General features: G+C 42.7%; 1 protein-coding gene across 8 annotated transcripts in view; it reads right to left on the reverse strand.

The window, feature by feature from the left end:
• The window catches only part of LOC140895429 (uncharacterized), an 82,128-nt gene that overhangs the window by 23,057 nt on the left and 39,625 nt on the right, over window positions 1–19,446 (reverse strand). Inside the window, exons 1-2 of one of the 8 annotated variants that reach the window (XM_073305048.1) lie at window positions 9,235–9,505; window positions 8,114–8,419 (exon numbers count right to left, since the gene is read on the reverse strand). The exons of 3 other annotated variants lie outside the window; for them this stretch is intronic. The gene's annotated coding sequence lies outside the window, so the exon portion shown is untranslated. Of the gene's footprint in view, window positions 1–8,113; window positions 8,420–9,234; window positions 9,506–19,446 lie in introns of those variants that run through there. 4 more of the 8 variants (XM_073305057.1, XM_073305058.1, XM_073305052.1 and 1 more) reach the window with 4 other exon arrangements.

Genomic DNA, 19,446 nt, shown 5'->3' on the forward strand with positions numbered 1-19,446 from the left:
TTATTTCTGATGTTAGTAGAGGAGACACCAGATTACATGTTACACTGGATTACAAAAAGCCCTTTCATATTTATCATTTGTAAAACCGGAGTAAATCCAGTGAACAATACATGTCTGAGAGCCTATCACCAATACTGTAATGCAATTTTGATAGCTGGTGTTGTTAGAATGTGCTAATCTGTTTTATACAAAATAAGCTAAATTTTATAGCTACATTGCAATCTAGTTTCCTTATTCATATTTTTAAACACTCCTCAAACACAAAGTTTGAGGACACTGCTTAAGAATGAGTGTATCTTTTCTTTCTAGCAGGACCAGCAGGTTTCACTTTGAAGAACTAACCAACTCGAAGCATGTTTAGAGTTCCTAATGTTTTATGGTGTAATGTGGCCTACTGGAAAAAGCACTGAATTGGGACTCGGGAGTCCTGAGTTCTATTCCTGGCTTGGCTATTGGGTAACCTTGGGGAAGTCCCTTCGCCTCTCTATGCATCAGTTCACGCGTCTTTAAAATGGGGACGGTTATACTTTCCTATTTTTCAAATTGTTTTGAGATCTACTGATGAAAAATGCGATATGACAGCTACATTTCTTCCATATATTAGTGCAAACATTCAGAAAGGAAGACATCCTGATACCTATGTGGTCAATTATGGATCAAATCCTCCTTGCCTTACTTCAGTCTTATTATCATCATTGGAACTACTTACATGAATAAAGTAAGGCTAAAAATGGAAGACTGGGGCTGAACTGAATTCGTGCCTTCTACAATTTTGTTTCTTGTGCACTACTTCAGGGGTGCCCAACCTGCAGCCTGCGGGCCGAACACAGCCCACCAGAGCATTTTATAAGGCCCACAGCTTGCTTCAACACAATAGACTAACCGCCAATTCATTAGCGTTTTCTTGTCATGTTTACATCATTGTAGCTTACACAAGGAAGTATCAGAAACTGTGATAAAGAATGAGTTTAATTAAAAAAAAAAGTGGTGTCACGTTTCATATAAGCGCAATCTTGTAAATAATAACCGCAGCTCAGCTGTAGGCTAATCAGACCAATTAAGTACGTACTTCCTTAGTGATTGTTGCTATAAAAATTCAGGAAGACGCCTTTGGACATGCGCAGATTAGCTATAGCCTGTCCCAGATGCAATACATTTGACGGATGGATGCGAAAATGCCTCCGACAAAAAACAGAATGTGGGCATTGAACATTGTGTTTTTCAAGTTAAGTGGACCAATCAATTCTTTTTTGTGCCCCATCAAGACAAATCAGTAGGTCTGATTTGTAAAGAAACAGCTGCAGTATGGAAGGAATATAACATCGAGAGAGACTGTGACATGAAACACAGGGAAAGTCTGATGAAAACAAAAGTGCACACCGAACTGTGCCCAAATGGTAAAATTATTAGGCCTCTTGGATCAGAATTTTGAGGTCAGATTTTCTGAATTCAAGTCATACACAAGTGACATCTGTCTGTTGAAAACCCTTTTGTTGCTAACGAGGATAATGTCCTTGTCTCTCTGCAAATGGAATTGACTGAACTGCCATTTAACTGCTATTTAAAAGACGTGTTTCACAAAAAGAAACTGGTGGAGTTTTCCTCACTGCTGCCCAATGATTGGTTCCAAAATTTGCACAATTTTCGGCAGCACATACATCTGCGAACAAATGTTCTCAGTTATGAAGCAGAATAAGTCTAAGCTGTGGTACCTCCTAACAGACGACCACCTGCCTGCTATACTTCAGATGAGTGTCTCTAACTTTGAGCCAAACTTCAACAAACCGGTTGCTGAGAAATCACCTTAGACTTCTCACTAACTCAGTGCACTCTTTATTTGTGATTAGGAAGACGGTTATTTGTTCTTTACTGGGGTTTTTTTCCCTGTTTTCTATCATCCTGATACTCATTTTATTGATTGATTTCTTTTTTAAATAGACAATACTGTTCATAGAAACAACCTGTCTATATACAAAACAGGCTGAATTTAAAATGTAATTACAGGTGACTTTAAATCTTACTAAAATATGTAGAATCTATTTTACCCACACAAGGTTGTGCCTAGGGTTATGTGGACCTCTCATGTAGTAAGGTTGGGCACCACTGCTAAATGACTTTGCAATCTCAATGCATCATCAGGGCTCCTTAATCTCCTAATTCAAATAATTTCTGAGGACTCTGACAACAGGCCCACAAGCAGTTAACTAACCTCTCCATTCCATTATTTTTAAGGAAGAGTGTGAGAAGGAAAAGAAGGTTTGATTAGAAAATATATTTAATGCTCTAACCGCCTTCTCTTCTGTGTCTCCCAGTAAGTCTTGCCTTATCAGTGTCTGCATTTTAAACTGTAAACTTCTTGGGCATGCATTGTCTGCAAGTGTGCCTTTGTACTGTGCCCCTCATGAGTACTTCATAATCTCCATTTAGAGCGCTGATTACAAAGGAAAACTGCTACATTTCTGAAATTAATGGCTATAGTGGAAACATTGCTGAGCAAGTTATTTGTCCCTAGGATTAAATATTGATCTCAGTTTTACCTTTTGTGTAAATATTTACCCCTCATAAATAAATCTGGATAACAAAACCTGCTGAGCTAAATGTTGGTTATTATTTGAAAGAAGGAAAGAGGGACCTACACCAATTACTTCTGATACTCTCCCATCTCTAAACAGCAGATCATTCAAGTAAAAAAACCCAAAAACCAGACATACTTGCAGTTGGCAACAGGTTAACCACACACAGAATGCACTTGCAGATCTACATAAAATCTCCTCTCCAAAAGAAAGTGCCACCTTTTTTGCACAAGTGCCAAATAAAAAAATAAATTCAGAACCTTTTCAAATGACTGTTTCCAAAGCAGTAGTAAAGAACAAAAAATGGCTGCTGCTTTTAGAGCCCTTTTGTCATTTCATTCTTAGTATCTACCACACAATCTAACTGCAAATTGGACAACTTGGAGTGTGGGGGAAGGGGAGCTTTTTCCCAAGAAGAGAAAATACAAAGTGTTAGCCATAGCACAGAATACACTTTTGAATTAATGGTGCCCCATTGGTATTTCATAATAGAAAAATTAAAACACAACTTCAGGAAATACAGGGGAAAAAATAAATAATTTCAGGAAATGCATATTATATGTTCATTAAATAGCTGTTTTTATATTTACTAGAACATGATTTCTCAAGGAGATGAGAAGCTCAGGTTTCCTGTAATAGAGTGTTAACTAATTGAACTATACAATCTGATTTCCCAGCACTGGTCTTCCGATTCATTTTCCTCTGTTTTTAATATGCTGATTAGAAAAGTTTCAGATTTTAAGAGAATCAAAGCTTTAGAACTGTAGCAATTTCTCATCCCAACATGTACGTTTCATGTGCACAGAAACAAAGAATTTCTATTAAAGTTTTTCCTACTTGTTATTTTTTAAATAAAATTCAAAATCTTCTGCATGCAATCCTGTAGCCTTTCCACCCAGAATTCCCATTGCAAATGGTACTGTTTGAGTGGATTTCATATTGGGCAGCCAGATGTTATAGTGGTGGCACTGTTTGGAAGTATATATACATGACAGCTTTTGGTGAACCTCATGAGAGAACTTATGCTTCAAGCCCTTTCTCCAGTGAATAGTCTTATTCATGCAGTTATTGCTATTGGGTTCCTTGCATGAGAAAGGATGACACTATGAACATTGGTTTGCAAGGGGGATTAGGAAGTATTACCCTTAAAACCTCCCCACCTATTTAGAATTAACTGACAGTCCCTACAGAGGTTTGGTTCCACTAAATCACATTTGCTTGCAATGCCAGAATACTTCTGTTACAAATTTCAATGTTCTTAGGATGCAATTTTAGTTCTTAAATTGTGGCTCTATTAAACTCAAACCACATTTCCCAGGATACAAGGCCTAATTTTTAGAGCGGCTGAACTTCAAAATGAAGTCTGATGTGGCTCTTGGTACTAAGCACCTCAGAAGCACAGGCCTGTGTTCCTTACGTATATTGTGATTCTTTATTTATTTCAGAGTCATGCCTAGAGGCTCCAGCCAAAGTCAGGGCTCCCTTGTGTTAGGTGCTGTGACAGTCTCTACTTTGATGAGTTTACAGTCTAAACAGACAAGACAAAAGGTGGGAGAAGGAACTACTGTTACCCCTATTTTACAGATGGGGAAAGAGGCATTGTGAGAGAGTGACTTGCCCAAGGTCACAGAGGAAGTCTGTGACAAAGTCAAAAATTTAACCCAGGGCTCAATTCCAATCCAACTCCTTATTTGGACTAGCTTTACAATACAGATGAAAAATAAAAAAATGAGGTTTAATATTAAATACTATAATTTGTTCTGGGCTTTTTTTTTAAACAAAGTAAGATTTCAACTATATTCTTTTTACATAGTGGAATACATATTTTACTATAGAATTCAGAGTACACTTAGCAGTCAAGAAGATCAACCATTCAGTGCCCTTAAAATAGAGGTCCCCAAACTTTTCAGGGTCACACCCTCCTTTATCCTGTCTGCACCCCTCCCACCCAGAGTTGGGCCAGGAACAGGGTCGCAGATCTGGGCGGGGGGAGAGACACAGACAGAGGTAAGGGGTCCAAGGCTGGAGACGCAGCTGGGGTGGGCGTGGAGCTGGCAGCCAGGGCCCCGGGCACAGAGCCAGCAGCTGGGACCAGGAGCAGAGTTGGGTGGTGCTCCCTCCCAGCCCCCCGCCGCACTCCCCTGAACGTTCGTCCATGTCCCCCGTGGGGGGGCGCACTGCACAGTTTAGGGACCTCTGCCTTAAAATAACTTTTTAACTAAGTCTGTATTCAGAGACCGTCCCATTTGGAAGTCTCCCCCAGGGGTATCTCTTAATTGTGAACTCCAGCATTTCAATTAGCTATTGCACTTCTGAGTGAAGCCTCTGAGGAATAACTTCCTAAAGTATACACTGATTTTTAGATAAGGCCAAAGTGACAGATTATGCACAAATCCAACACTTCAGCCACACTTCAGCATAGGTGGAAAGGCTAATCAGGTCTACAGTGGTAACAAGTGATGTTCTTTTCCTCATTTTGTTTAATTACCAGAAATACATACATACTTTAGGAAGTTAATATGCTTCTCAAATCTTACTCAATATAAATTATTGGCTCCAGCCATAACCATGCCTGGAGTTCACTCTTCTTTGTGATTTCACTACATTACTGGAATCCATAAATGTAACTTGTCATTGTTATAAAGTTCTCTTGAAGAAGCTATTGCAAGTCTTTGGTATGACATCACGTCAAGATCAAGCCACTGCAAATCCAAAATGCTAATACAAGCTTATTAAGGGATTTAAAAAAAAACAAAAAAACGGGAGTCCAGACAAGGAAATTCCATAAGGCTATGTGCTGCAAAGTTTGTTACCAATATAACTGTTACACCAGCTCTCTTACAGAACTCAACAATAGCAGAGTGCACACACAACAAACAAAAGAAGTTGTCAGACTTAAGGCTGTACCACTTCCTGTATAAGGTAAGCACTGAAAAGTTGTTTGCTTAGTTTTGCAGGACTTTAGCAGAATGTTATGTGTTGATAAAATGGGTAATTTTGCTGTGTTCTAAATATGGTGGGAGAGAAAAAAAAGACTCGCAATCCTACTGCTTCAAGGAATCCCCCTGTGAAATCAAGAAGAGACTCTTTCTTGCACAAATAGGTGCATTCTCAGGTTTTTACACCTTCCTTGGAAGCATACAGTATTTCCCACTATTAGAGACCGGGTACCTAAGTAAGTGAATCATTGGCCTTTTGGGAGATGGGCAATTTTTGGTTCCTAGATTTCATTCAGGGATGTCGCAATAACTGCAAGCGACTTAACCACTAGCCAGATTCCTCCAAACTACAATAGGTTAAATGTCCTAGAGATTCAGTGCCAAAAATCTACAATCATGTGTGATTGCACATATCTTCTTAATAGTGCACAAGGTGATGTGAAGCAACTTCCAAACACTTTATCTCCTAAGGGAGACTCTGCTTATTCCAACTTTCAAAATCTTCAAGGCTCCAGTGAGAGAAATTGATTTATTATAGAAGTCAAATGGCTGTTTATTCCCCTTCCATCAAAAAATTGGGCCAAAGTTCATAGCATGTGTGTGTACTTTGCAGCTGAGCACTTACCATACTTCTGTCTTCTGTAGAGTGCTGCGTAAAGTAGCGATTGTCGCTAAATGTATAATAAGTTTCTATTCCACTGTGATTTATAGGAATAGAAACTTATAATACTTTTAGATACAATCACTAATTTATGCAGCACTCTATAGAAGATATAATGTGCATTCCTTGCCCCCAAAGAGCTTTCAATCTAAATAAAACATAGGGCAGTGGCAAATGGGATGGAGGGTCAGTGAAGGTATTAATTATGATAATAGAAATAGGGTTACTTGAAGGGGACTTTTAAGCAGGAATTTGAAGGTGGAGAGAAAGGGCACTTGACCATGAAGTCAAGAAAAAGAACCAGATGGCAGAAACTAACGCGCTCAAATGTGATGTAGATGGATGTATAAACCTAAATAGTCATTGGGGCTAGCATGGGAAAAGTACTGAAAGAGAATGGGGGAAAGGAGCTGCATGGCGCAATGGGGAAGAGTGTAGGGAATGAGTAGAGGACAAAATGAGAGCTAACACGTAGCATGGGACAATATTCAGTAGTAAGGACATTACAGAGGAAGATGAGTTTAAACATTACAAAGTAAGAGACAGAAGCCAAATGGGAGATTCAAGCAGGGAGGGAGGTGAAAGGTTGGACTGGTGAGAGAAATGGATAGATTTTGGTCTGACTTGACTGGAGAGACCTGAGAGGCAGGCAGAGAGGCCAGGTAGGAGAAGGCTACAGTTATCAAAATGACAAGGGCTATTGTTTGAGTGCACCAGCCCTTATAGTTCAGGGTAAGGATAAACTAATCAACTAAAAATCTTTCATTGATTAGCTTATCCTTACCCTGAACTACAAGGGCTGCATTTAAGGATGCTGCTGTTTTCTTTGACTCTTGGACTACATTATGTGCATCCCTGTAATAGAGCCTGCAGCTGCAGACACTTAGGGCATGAATGTGAGTGACATTTACTCACAAAAATAATCCCAACAACTTCAGTGGGATTACTCATGTGAATAAACTTGCTGATGTGCATGTGTTTGTCGGATCTGACAAACTACCTTGCTAGAGGGATAGAAGAAACGGTGGCAAGTTGTTCTCACATCAGATAAGGACCAGAAGGAGACAGTCTCTTATCTTGCATGAGCCAAACTTTCTGAAAAATTCTCATTTACAATTAAAATTGCCCAAGCTTCTCCTCAGCCAAGAGGTAGCTGGGGTGGGGCGGGGCAGCAACAGGAAGTAAACAAAATGAAAGAAAGGATGGTCTTGTAGTAAAGGCACTAAACTGGGACTCAGAAGATATGGGTTCAATTGCTGGCTTTGCCAGACTTCCTGTGTATTCCTGTGTCTCTTTTCTTCAGCTCCCCATCTGTAAAATGGAAATAAAACTTCCCTTCTCTCACCTTTTGTCTATCTTTTGTAAGCTTTTAGGGGCAAAGACTGTTGCTTACTATGTATACATACTGTACCTAGCACAATATGCCCTGATCTCAGTTGGAGCTTCTGGACATTATTGTCAATTCTGATAATCTCAGCTATTTTTGACCCCTATGAAAATGTGGAAGAGAATGTACTTTTCTACTGTAAGAAAACATCAAGAAGCTACTTTGGCTTACGTGTATTAGGTGGCACTTACCATCTGAAATGGTCATGTTGACTATCCCTTAGCAGGGTCTAAATGCCAAACTCTTCTCACAGTGTGAATGGAAATGCTGTAACCTCATTGATTCTACACAGGGTGGGATAGGACAGCTTGCACCTTTAAAGGCTGGAGGTCTGGAATCAGCCAGCCTTGGCCATTTACTCCTGCCTGTCAGAGCTGAGATGAGGAGTGGGGTTTAATTATTAGAACCAGCAGAGCATTTAGGAGCTGATTCCCCAGTGAAGAGCAACAGAAAGCTACAGAGCAGGAAGTGCTCAAGGAGACTAACCACCACTATGAAGTGGGAGCAAAATACTACAGAAACTGCTTGGAACGAACAGAACACAGTAACAAACCTTGAATCTTCATGGAAAAATTTTCAGGCAGAGAAGGCCTAGGAATATGGTCTTGAGGCGGATTCTGAGAACTTAATTTTGGGAACTATTTTCTGTTAATAAATTCAGCTCTGAGTTGCGGTGTAGATGAATCAGAGATAAATTTGTGCTGATAATCAAAGTTCATAGGCCCTGCATTTAAGAGAAGGGAAACAGAGGCAGGGGCCTGCAAAGCAACCTCAGACCATGACTGGAACAGGGGCCACTTGGTAGGCAGCCAGTCGGTTCACACGTGGTCTGGCAAATTAATGCATGGGGATTGTTGTTCTGAGAAAATGAATACAAGGGATGAGTTAATGCAGTCTAGATCATTCCTCCCTTTTTTATTTACACCATATTTTTGCAACCATGACAACTGGACCCTTGGTAAGCTGTCAACCCAACACACTACCCAAGCAGTTTGGACCCCTTTGCAAAAGTGGAAGGACTCTGGCATTCCCCTCCCCCTCAGCCGCCACATAGCACAAACTTTCTCGTGCTCTCTCCCAAAACATACCCCCAAAGCAGGGGATCCAACCCCATCCCCCAATGTCAAAGACTCCAGTGCCCACAGACACATGTGGCCAGATGGGGTCTGCTCTGCAGGCAGCTCTAGCCAAGAGAAGGCACACGCAGGAAAGCAGCAGGGAAAGTCCCTTTTTCACCTCAGGGGCTCCTGTTCCAAACCCCCCCCCCCCCCCAAGTGAACACACATGGGAATTGTTCAGCAAGTACAGGAAAGGGAAATATTTATTCACAGAGGATGAATGGAGAAAAATAAGAGGGGGAAAGACAGGGAGAGCAGTAAAACAGAATTGCATTCAACACAAGGCCCCACAGGCCCAGAGGTAGCACAGTCTGAAAGGGCAGACACCGAGCAATGTCTGCACTCCGAGTTCGGGAGTGCTGGGCAAAGTTCCAGTCCCGGGGTGAGTCTTGAGTGCTTCTAGTCCTCTTTGGAGCCAGTGAACTTTCCCCAGCAAACCTCTCTGGGGCCCTCTGCCACTCTCTGCAAAGCCACACAGAGCGACCACCTCCCCACCGAGCTAGCTAACAGCCTCCCTGCTTAGCCCCACTGCAAGGCCACAAGCTCCAGTACTCACGGCCCCGTGCAGCAGCGCTACTGGGTCCAGCTCCGGTCTGTCTCTCTCGGACGATTCCTTCCTGGCCCACTGCTCCTCCTGCCTCCTATCCTGGTGTCCCCGGTCGGTCGCTGCTCTGTCCCTCCCCGGCTCCGGGCAGCTTCTGGGCTGCTTCGCTCTGTGAGGGCCTGGGGCTGCAGCCCTTCTGTCCGGAGGGCCAGACACCCACGCTGTCGCTCTTCCCCTGCACTTCCTCCTTCAGGCACAATCAGCACTCCCCTCCTCCGCCTCAGGACAGAGATTTAAAGGGCCATGCTCTCTCAACCCCAAAGAGGTTACACACACGTAGTGGAGCTCTCCACGACAGGCAAACAGGAGCCTCAGTCTCTATCCACCTCACACAAGGCCTTGGTGCCCATAAAAAAACACCCTGGAGGGACTAGGCACAGAGAAAATTCCCCTCTCCAATCTACACATCCACTGAGGGGCTGGGACAGAGCCCACTCTGAACAGACACATGGGGGGCACGGAGGGGGAGATGGCCAGGGTCAGAACCCCCTTCACAAAAACACTGGGTGGGGGGCAGGTTAGGAGCAGAGCACACCCCATAGAATGGGGGGGGAGGACAAGAGGGAGGGACAAAGGCCCCTCCCCCACCCACAGCTGCAAGAAAGCGGGGGAACCAAAGCTCCCCCAAATAGCCAGCAAGGGGAGACTCAGCAGCCTCCCCAACTAACAGCTGAGGGGAACAGCCCCCTACTCTCTCTCACACAGGGGACGGTCCCCACCCTGCTATAATGGCTCTGGAACCCTCACCATGGGGCAATGCACACCCTGGCCCCTGGGGAGCAGCTCCCCTCCGGGGAAGGGTTCACCCGACGCAGCAGTGAGTGCGGGAACTGCAGGGGCAGGCAGCGCGTGCCTGCAGGTGGAAGGCACACACCTGGCGCGGGTCAGGGCTGTTGTGTTTGGGTCACCTCGGGTGAGCAACCGGGCACATGTGGGGGAAGCAGGGCGACCCTGCTGCCTTGAGGGTCACTGGCCCAGCTGCCCATTGGGAATGGAGGTGAACATGGTAGCGCATGCCGGACAGGTTTGCAATAACATTATTTGGTTATAATTAATGTAACCAGTGCAGGGTGTAATAAGTAGGAATGGGTGAATAAATCTGCAACAATATACTAGTACAGCTGTTCACATTTTAATCCTCACAAGCAAACAAATGCTGGAACAATCAGCCCTGATAGTGTGGTTGCAATAGTGCAATGCAGTAACCTTATCATCGTCAATAATAATTAAACCCTGAACCGATAAGCCCAATGGAGTGGCTTTAATGGTGCATGCAGTAATGTTACAATCATTAATAATCAACTGGTAAAATGATAACCCCAATAGCTTGTGTAATAATGTCAAACTCATTGTTAATAATCAAATGCTGGAACATAGCAGCTCTAATAGTGCATGCAATCGTGTTGAAATCATTAATAGTCAAATGCTGCTAGAAAGATCAACCTCATAGCAGCTGTAATAGTGCATGCAATAATGTGAAAATCATCATTAGTAATCAAACCCTGGAACAGTAAACCCAACAGTGTGACAGTAAGGTGTGCAGTAAACTTATCATCATTGATAATCAAACAGAAGAGCCAATAGAGGGGTTGTAACAGTGCATTCCATCATGTTGCAATCACAATTAAACACTAGACGGATAAGCCTAATAGAGCAGCTGTAATTGTGCCTGCAGTGATGTAATAATCAGTCTTTTAATCAAATGCTAGAACAATATTTCTAATCACTAGAGCCCTGTGCAGATACAAAATTTGTATCCACAGCTGAGCCACAGACATGGTCCGCAGATATAAAACAGATACCTGCAGATTTGCAGGGCTCTACCAGTCACACACCTCAGTCCTTAGGCTCCTCCCTATGCTCGCTGCCTTGACTTATGACAGTATAACCCAAATTTCTTTTTCTTATTTCCTGGTGCTCAGCCAAAACACTACTTGCTGTAATTACAGCTGCTGTTTCTACCTGCTCTCAGAAAAGGTGGCAGTACAGAGCAGTGGCTCTCAACCTTTTCACTCTGATTTGTCTTGTGTACCCCCAAGTTTCACCTCACTTAAAAACTACTTGCTTACAAAATCAGACATAAAAATACGAAAGTGTCACCGTACACTATTACTCAAAAATTGCATACTTTCTCATTTTTATCATATAATTATAAAATAAATCCATTGGAATATAACTATTGTACTTACATTTCAGTGTATAGTATATAGAGCAGTATAAACAAGTCATTGTCCATATGAAATTTTGGTTTGTACTGTCTTTGCTAGTACTTTTTATGTAGCCCGTTGTAAAACCAGGCAAATATCTAGATGACTCAATGTACTCCCTAGCAGACCTCTGCATGCCCCCAGGGGTATGTGTAACCCTGGTTGCGAACCACTGGTGTACAGCCTTGAGTGACTGCACACACACAAAAAGCAGTTGCTATGTCAGCACAGTAGAGGAAGTGGGTAACCATGCTCAATAGCTGTTTTGAATAGGGTTGCCAGGCATCCGGTTTTTGACCAGAATGTCTAGTCAAAAAGGGACCCTGGAAGTCCGGTTGGTGGCACAGCAGGGCTAAGGCAGGCTTCCTGTGGCTCCTGGAAGCAGCAATATATCCTGTGGCTCCTAGGCACAGGGGCAGCGAGGGGGCTCCGCGTGCTGCCCCCGGCTCTGCAGCTCCCATTGGGTGGGAACTGCAGCCAGTGGGAGCTAAGGGGGCGGCACCTGCAGACGGGGGCAGCGCATACAGCCGTCTGGCCGCACCTCTGCTTAGCTGCCGCCCAGAGGGATATGCCACCACTTCCAGAAGCTGCCTGAGGTAAGCGCCGCCTAGAGACCACACCCCGAACCCCCTTCCGCACCCCAACCCCCTGATCCAGGTCAGAATTCCCTCTTGTACCCAAACTCCCTCCCAGACCCTGCACCCCTCCTCCCCTCCTGCACCCAAACTCCCTCCAGGAGCCTGCATCCCCTCCTGCCCCCAAACTGCCTCCCAGAGCCTGCACCCCCTCCCACTCTCTGAACCCCTCGGCCCCACCCCAGTGCCCCCTCCTGCACCCACATCCCTAGCCCCACATCAGAGGCCCCCCCCACCCGCATCCCAACCCACTGCCTCAGCCCAGAGCCCACTCCCACACTCCAAACCCCTCATTTCTGGCCCCACCCTGGAGCCTGCAGTCCAGAGCCCATACCCCCTTCCACACCCTAACCCCCTGCCTCAGCCTGGAGCCCTCGGCCACAGTCTGCAGCCCCCAGCCTGCACCCCAAACCCTTCATCCCCAGACCCAGCCTGGAGCCCTCACCCTCTTCTGCACCCCAACCCCCTGCCCCAGCCTGGTGAAAATGAGCAAAGGTGAGGGAGAACGAGTGACGGAGGAAGGGGGGATGGAGTGAGCGCAGGTGGGGGGGTGGCTTGGGGCAAGAGTGTTTGATTTTCTGCGATTAGAAAGTTGGCAACCCTAGTTTTGAAGCTGGCATAGAAGGCTTTATTAAGAGCAGACATTCCTGCATGTATACATATAACTCCCCACCACCTAGTCAGAAGCTGGAAGCTCCTGGGCAATCAGTAGTGAGTTCTGTCAGGGGTACAAAATTGGCAGCCAGGTTGAGCACTGGTCAGATCCAGCCCAGCTTGCATGGAGAAGATAAGCGCTCCCAGGGGTAACCCAGACTGATTTGGGAATTGGATCTCAATACAGTTTCCTGTAATTTTACAAACTAGTTGGACATTATTGGTCTGCAGCAGTTATATGTTAAGGTGTCTGTACCGTCCTTAGTCCCAAGAAGGAAAATAAGTATCTTTTTAAATAGCTGTGGATTATAGTTAAGGGGATATGGAAGTTTGCTACTTGCCTAAAAGGCTGATACCTTATTCTGGTTATTCCAAGAAGTAAGCTTAGAAGCCTACTTAAGTAAGTAGGGCAATTATGTTTGTGTGAATATATATATTGTTGAGATGCAAGGTATGGCCCTGTGCCCTGACTAGTAGAACACTAGTCAGATCTAGCCCATTCCTGCAGGGAGAAGATAGAGCTGCCATGGGTAACCCTGACTTATCTGTGGGTTGGATCGCAGCAGCTTCCTGTAATTTTACAGAACTCGGTGGAATTGAGACAGGGAAAACACCATAAAGAAGCAATTACAGTCTGAGGCCAAATGTCTTCAGGAGGTGTACTACATCACTGAACCAGAGACAGTGTGTGAGCCTAACAGCTACAGTCATTGTAAAGGTTTTTTTCTTTCTTCTTTGAAGTTGTATACATCCTTAATTATGTGGCTGCTGAAACAACTGGTTATGCAGAACAGCTAAATGTTTTATTTAATTGTCAATATAATACCCAGTATGATCCTATGTGAAAGCAGAAGATCTCTGATTGTCAGAAATGCCAATCCCTGTATTGATTTTGTAAGGTATTCTATTAGGGGTTTAGGGCCTGCATTATATTTTTTATTTTAATGGACAAATAAATCTTTAGTTAAATGTTAGTCTAACTAGGGTACATTGTAACTGCTGTGCTGTAACCGTTGATCTTTAGCGTGTTATTCATAAAAGGAATTTGAAATTATTATTTGTGAATGGGTAACTGTCTTTTGGTAAAGACTGGTACTGGATTCCTAGGAAGATAAAGAAAGTGAATCCTATTATAATTTCCACTTCTAGTATTTGGAAAGTTTCCTACAAAAAATCCTTATAATCTCTTACAAGGATAGAAATTCTTGGTCTGTGCAAATATTTTGTCAGAGAGAAGAACTCTATAGCACAGAATTGGTAAGTAAATTGATTTACCTCCCGTCTAATAGGTTACAGTACTTTTGCTTCATTGTGTGTCTCCCTTGGTGTCACCTCCGCAAAAGGCAATTTGGAAAGCATTTTATGATACTGGTCTGACAGATAAGGAAAATGGGGTTTGCAAACCTGCCTGCCTGCTTCAGCTATTTCCTTCCCCATCCCAACAAAGACTATGACTATCTCAGGTGATTTTCAAACTTTTCCATACTGTGACCTTATCTTTAAAAGCTTAGGAAACCCCTTCCTGTTTAGCTATAAAGAAAGGGAGGGTGGTCTCAAAATCCCCTGGTCATGACCCCAGGTTGAGATCTATCCAGTCTTTGCAACTAATTCTGCACCCTCACACCCTCCCTTCTGTTCATTCAGATTATTCAGTAAAACACATATGAGCTAAGCCCAGTTCTGCTGGTCCTCACCTATTTAGACAAACTGGCATGCTCCTTTGTCATGCTCCACACTCTAGACTGGTGGTTCTTGACATGTTCTAGTCTACAGCACACCAAAGGGCTGGAAAAATCTTCCTACTCCTCACCATGCATGACAGGAACTGACACATTTGAAAGGGACCGTAGAATATAAGGTTACTTTTTATGGTCATCTTGTGGGTTGCAGATCAAAACATGAACGGTAGCGGGCCAAGAGGGTGTAGCAATATTACTGCTAAACCTACCATCTGTGTGTCTGTCTCTCTTTGTTTCACTCTAGAATGTCGGCCCAGAACCTTCCCCTGCCCCTCTGCCTGGCTTCCTGCTATTGGTTCCAAACAACAAACCACTCCTCACACAAAGGGAATTCTGAGGCCATTTGATAAAATGAGGGAGGCCCTCAACTCATCATGCATGGAGGACTCCTGACTCTGGCCAAACGCCCACTGACTTCAGTGGCAGCAGCAGTCACTTAGGCAAGATGCTAAAGCAGAAGCCCCCTCAGAACGTATTAGCAATATGACCATACATGTGAGGGGATGCTACATGGCCCCAGTGGATAGAGGACTGGACTGGACTGAGACTCAAGAGACCTGTCCCACCTCTGCCACTGGCCTGCTGAGTGACCTTCGGTGAGCCATTTTCCCTCGCTCTGTGCCTCAGTTTCCCCATCAGAAAAATGGGGATAATGATACTGATGTCTTTCGTAAGCGCTTTGAGATCTAATGATTAAAATTGCTGTATGAGAACTAGACTTTTCTTGCTATTGATGAATCAGTATTTATTTTTACCATTTCTTAAACACTTTTATTTAAATAAGACTAAATGATAGTTTCAGTCATCTTGGTGGGAAGCTACATTGCCCTGACTAGAACCAGAAGGTGACCGTTAAACTGGTCCAGCTATGTATCACATCACTGTGGGAGCTGAGCACCTCTGCTATTCTGTATGGCCTGATCCAAGTGTCTTGAACTGATGCACTACCGACTGACTGGCCTTTTTGTGGGCTCTGTAAAGATTCTGTCTCTCTTACCCTCAAAGTTGGGCCTCTATGCAGCAAGATTTCATTTTTATTTCTAAACATTAAGCATTAGCTGGGTTTAGAAGATCATAATCATCAAGTAGCATTTCAGGCAGAGCAGCTTGGTTTGCTCTATCACCCATCTCTGCCCCAAAGCTCCTTCTGAAAAAAACATTAATCCTGTCTCTGCTGTTACCCACTGCAGTCTCTCAGCTGCAACAGAATATCTGTATTTCAGAAGAGATATGTCACATGGGCCAGCAGGTTGCCCAAGTACTATTTAAGGGCTTAGTCCAACAAACTCACCTAGACAAGGGATACTCACCTGAGTAAGGATTTGCAGGACTGGGGCTTTCTTAGGCAGATGTAATGTAGTTAGTTACAATTCTTCCAATCAAACATTAAATTGTCTTTGTCTTTAGAATTAGTGTAATAGATTTAACTTTTTTAAGCATGAGACTAAATGTGGTCTTCTGAAGTTCTGAAAATAAAATAATTTGCACTGTAGTTTGCATGAGCATAGTTTGAGCCTGAGCTCCCGATCAGTAATGTCTGCGTTGATTTAAAAAAAGTTTTAATTTTTTTTACTGTAATATGCACGGTCTCAGGAAATGTATAAAGAGCTAACCTATTGATCATACTGTACAGTATTTCAAATTGATTATATTATGCTATCTTGCTTGCGTCAGATTGTATTAATTTTAGTCCAGAGAAACTAAACAAATTTTCAATGTTGAAAGTACTTGTTCTTCCGTGGAGAATGTTTGTACTTGTTTTAACCCTTCTTAACATTTTAGAGATGTTTGGATATGAGAATTTGGTTTGGATATAACCCTAGTTAAAATACGATGAAACAATTTTAGTTGGGCATAGTTCGGCATCCTCTAGCACAGAGTAAAATGTGATGCTGAGAAATCTGGGGCCCTTTCACCAACTTTTTCTAGCTACTGAGAGGGCCCACTGCAGAAGCTATTGGTCTCTGGGAGGCAATTCTCTGCCCTACAAGGATTGTCTGCAGCTCTGACCTCAGAACCCCAGGTAATTGAATTTCAGTTCAAACTAAGATGAATGTGGAACACTAACAGGAACACTGCACAAAATGATTTAATCAGTGTGCAATCAGGCCAAACAAATCCATTAATCATTTTAATGCAGCTGTACTGCATGAGATGCCGATAACTACAAAGGGAAGCATTACAGACTGGAGAGAAAAATTAAAGTGGATCATTACCTTCCACATCAAATGAGTGCTTATTACCAGAATTGTTTTGAAGCTGGGCAAACTTACTTTAATGGACCAAATTCACATTGATGGAGAAATTCCATTGACTCAAATGGAGTTCCAACAGGGAGGAACTGGAACCGATGGCCCTCTATTGTACCCTGTGGTGGTACTCAATAGAAGTTTGCAAATCAAGTAGTTGGGCATCTAAATGGGTGCAGAGTGCCATTCTTTGTCACAATTTAGCATTCATGTGCAAGTGCAGAAGAAAAATTTGCACCTGCAGTATTGGAGGCCCTTCATTTTTAAAATGTAGGTCAATGATTTTAACAGGGAAGGATGGGTAGTTAAGAGAAACTTTACCTTTTCTCTTGCCCTCTGAACTGTCAGCTATTTAGAGGGGAATTTGCACTATTTTTTTTTTTTTGAGATTCTCGTATTTTCAGATAGATGTTTCTTCACATTTGATTTCTGGCCAGCACTAGAAGCAGAAAGATTAGGAATCTCATACCCGAGCTTGTTCTTGTGGGACTTCCAGCCCAGTTTTGCAGACCAAATAAATTCAGATTAGTCTCAGAACAGCATTTTATACATCAGGATAACAATTCCACTAAACCCAAACTCTGAGCCTTTTGGTTCACCCATTTCTAATCTTCATAGTTATTTCTAAACAAACAGCAAATTTAAATTTTGTGTCTAAGCCACTTCATTATGGAAAAATGACTAAAAACAGTTACCTGTGCCCAAGATGATCATCTTGACCCAGGCAGTAGATACCCAGATTAGTTCTGATTGCCAGCTTTAAAGACAGGTTTCAGAGTAACAGCCGTGTTAGTCTGTATTCGCAAAAAGAAAAGGAGTACTTGTGGCACCTTAGAGCTCATGCTCAAATAAATTGGTTAGTCTCTAAGGTGCCACAAGTACTCCTTTTCTTTCAGCTTTAAAGAGTGATCTTTGGCTACTGATAACTTCCCTTGGGACGACTTCTGTAATGCACATTTTGGAATAGCCGCTGGATGGCACTGTTGTGCCATAGAGTATACAATTCTATGTGATTTTATTTGCCTGTAAATATAGAGTTCCTTTAAAGACAAATGACCAACTTCATCTTTTGTATGCATCATATATTTGAAGTAACTTAATCGAAGGTAGTAATGTTATTTTAGATTTACACCAGTGTACTAAGAACAGAATTTGAACCAGATGATGGAAAGCAATATTTTTGAATTTTTTTGTCAGTAATGTTTATAGAAACAAAATATGTGCACCTTAAATATATACAGCAGTCATAGAAATAGGTGCAAAAGACAGAGAACATCCAGTCCCAACTCCATCCATGGTGATAAACCCTAATCCTTACATTGAATCAAATAATCCCACCAAGATGGGGCTGGAACTTTCAAACATTTTTTTAGGTGGCCACAATGTTTTATCCTTTAGACCACTGGAGCTATGAAATCAATTACGTACAGCATTCTGTTACCCCAAAAATATCTTTTGTACTGCTGGTTGAAAAGCAAGAACCTATTTTCACAACAACAAAAAATACCCAATTTTTGCAGTTGTTTTTCATGTGAAGTGTTCAAAACAGACTCATCTTTCTTTTTTTAAATCATGACTTGAATTTTTTATGGAAAACATTAATGAAGTTTTAACTTTACCAATGAAATTTTTGATAATGTTTTTGATTAAAGAAATTGAAAAATGGCATGACATTTTTCACCCAAACTGTGTTTTGTTTTTTGTTTTTCACAAAGAGATTTAATTTTCAAATGAGAGGCTAGTTTCTGATGAAACTTTTAATTCAAAAATCTTTGACCAGCTTTGATCTCTAGTAGGGTGAAAAATATAATCATGTCCATAACAATTTATTGTTCATGTGAACCTATTCTGATTAACACACCCTGCATGCGTATTGTATCAGTATGGGATATGGAAGAGTGTCAGAGATGTTCTGTAGTTATATTTGAAGAACAGGGAAGTAACTTTATGTCATGTTGTGATTCTTCTCCTTTTCTTGTGGTGGTGGTGAAGGAATTCCTTTCAATCTTATGAGTGAGCATGGCTGCCCTCCACTCCATTGCTGACCAGTCCATATGACACCCTGAAGATCACGGATGGCTGAATCAGTCCAGGAACTCCTTCACCATACTCACTGAAAAAACCCTGTCTTTTTTCATTTTAGGGCTGTTTCTTTACTTCTGGGTTCCAGCCAGGGCTGGAAGCAGAAGTAGAAGAGCCCAAGCACTTTGTGATCTATCTGCCTAACCAACAGCAGAAAGTATGGTATGCTGATCCAAGAATTTGGATTCTATTCCTGGATATCACTGATTTGCTGCCATTTTTCTGTTCCTCTGCTTATCTATTTGTAGAATGAGTATAGTTTTGATAATAGTTGCAAACCTCGAGTTCTATGGTGCTTGATTATTTAATGTCTGTAAGTGCTGTATGTGTATAGAAGCACAGAACAGAACTCGTAGCCCCTGGGAAAAGTGGGCAAAGGTGGCTTAAAGCCAGCTTCGATGCCCTCCTGATTCTGGGCTGCTTTGGGGGTCAGAATGGCCCCCTGCATAATTTAGAACATCTCTGGGAGACCTGCCTGATCTGCTTATGAATAGTTCTGCATCTTGGATTTACTTAGAATGGCCTCAGTATTGGAAGCTAGGACCCTGCTCCAAACACTCCCCTTACACTCCTGCAGTCCCACCCCTTACATTGGGGC

Source organism: Lepidochelys kempii, chromosome 11 (genome assembly GCF_965140265.1).
Source record: "Lepidochelys kempii isolate rLepKem1 chromosome 11, rLepKem1.hap2, whole genome shotgun sequence".
Taxonomy (NCBI): domain Eukaryota; kingdom Metazoa; phylum Chordata; order Testudines; family Cheloniidae; genus Lepidochelys; species Lepidochelys kempii.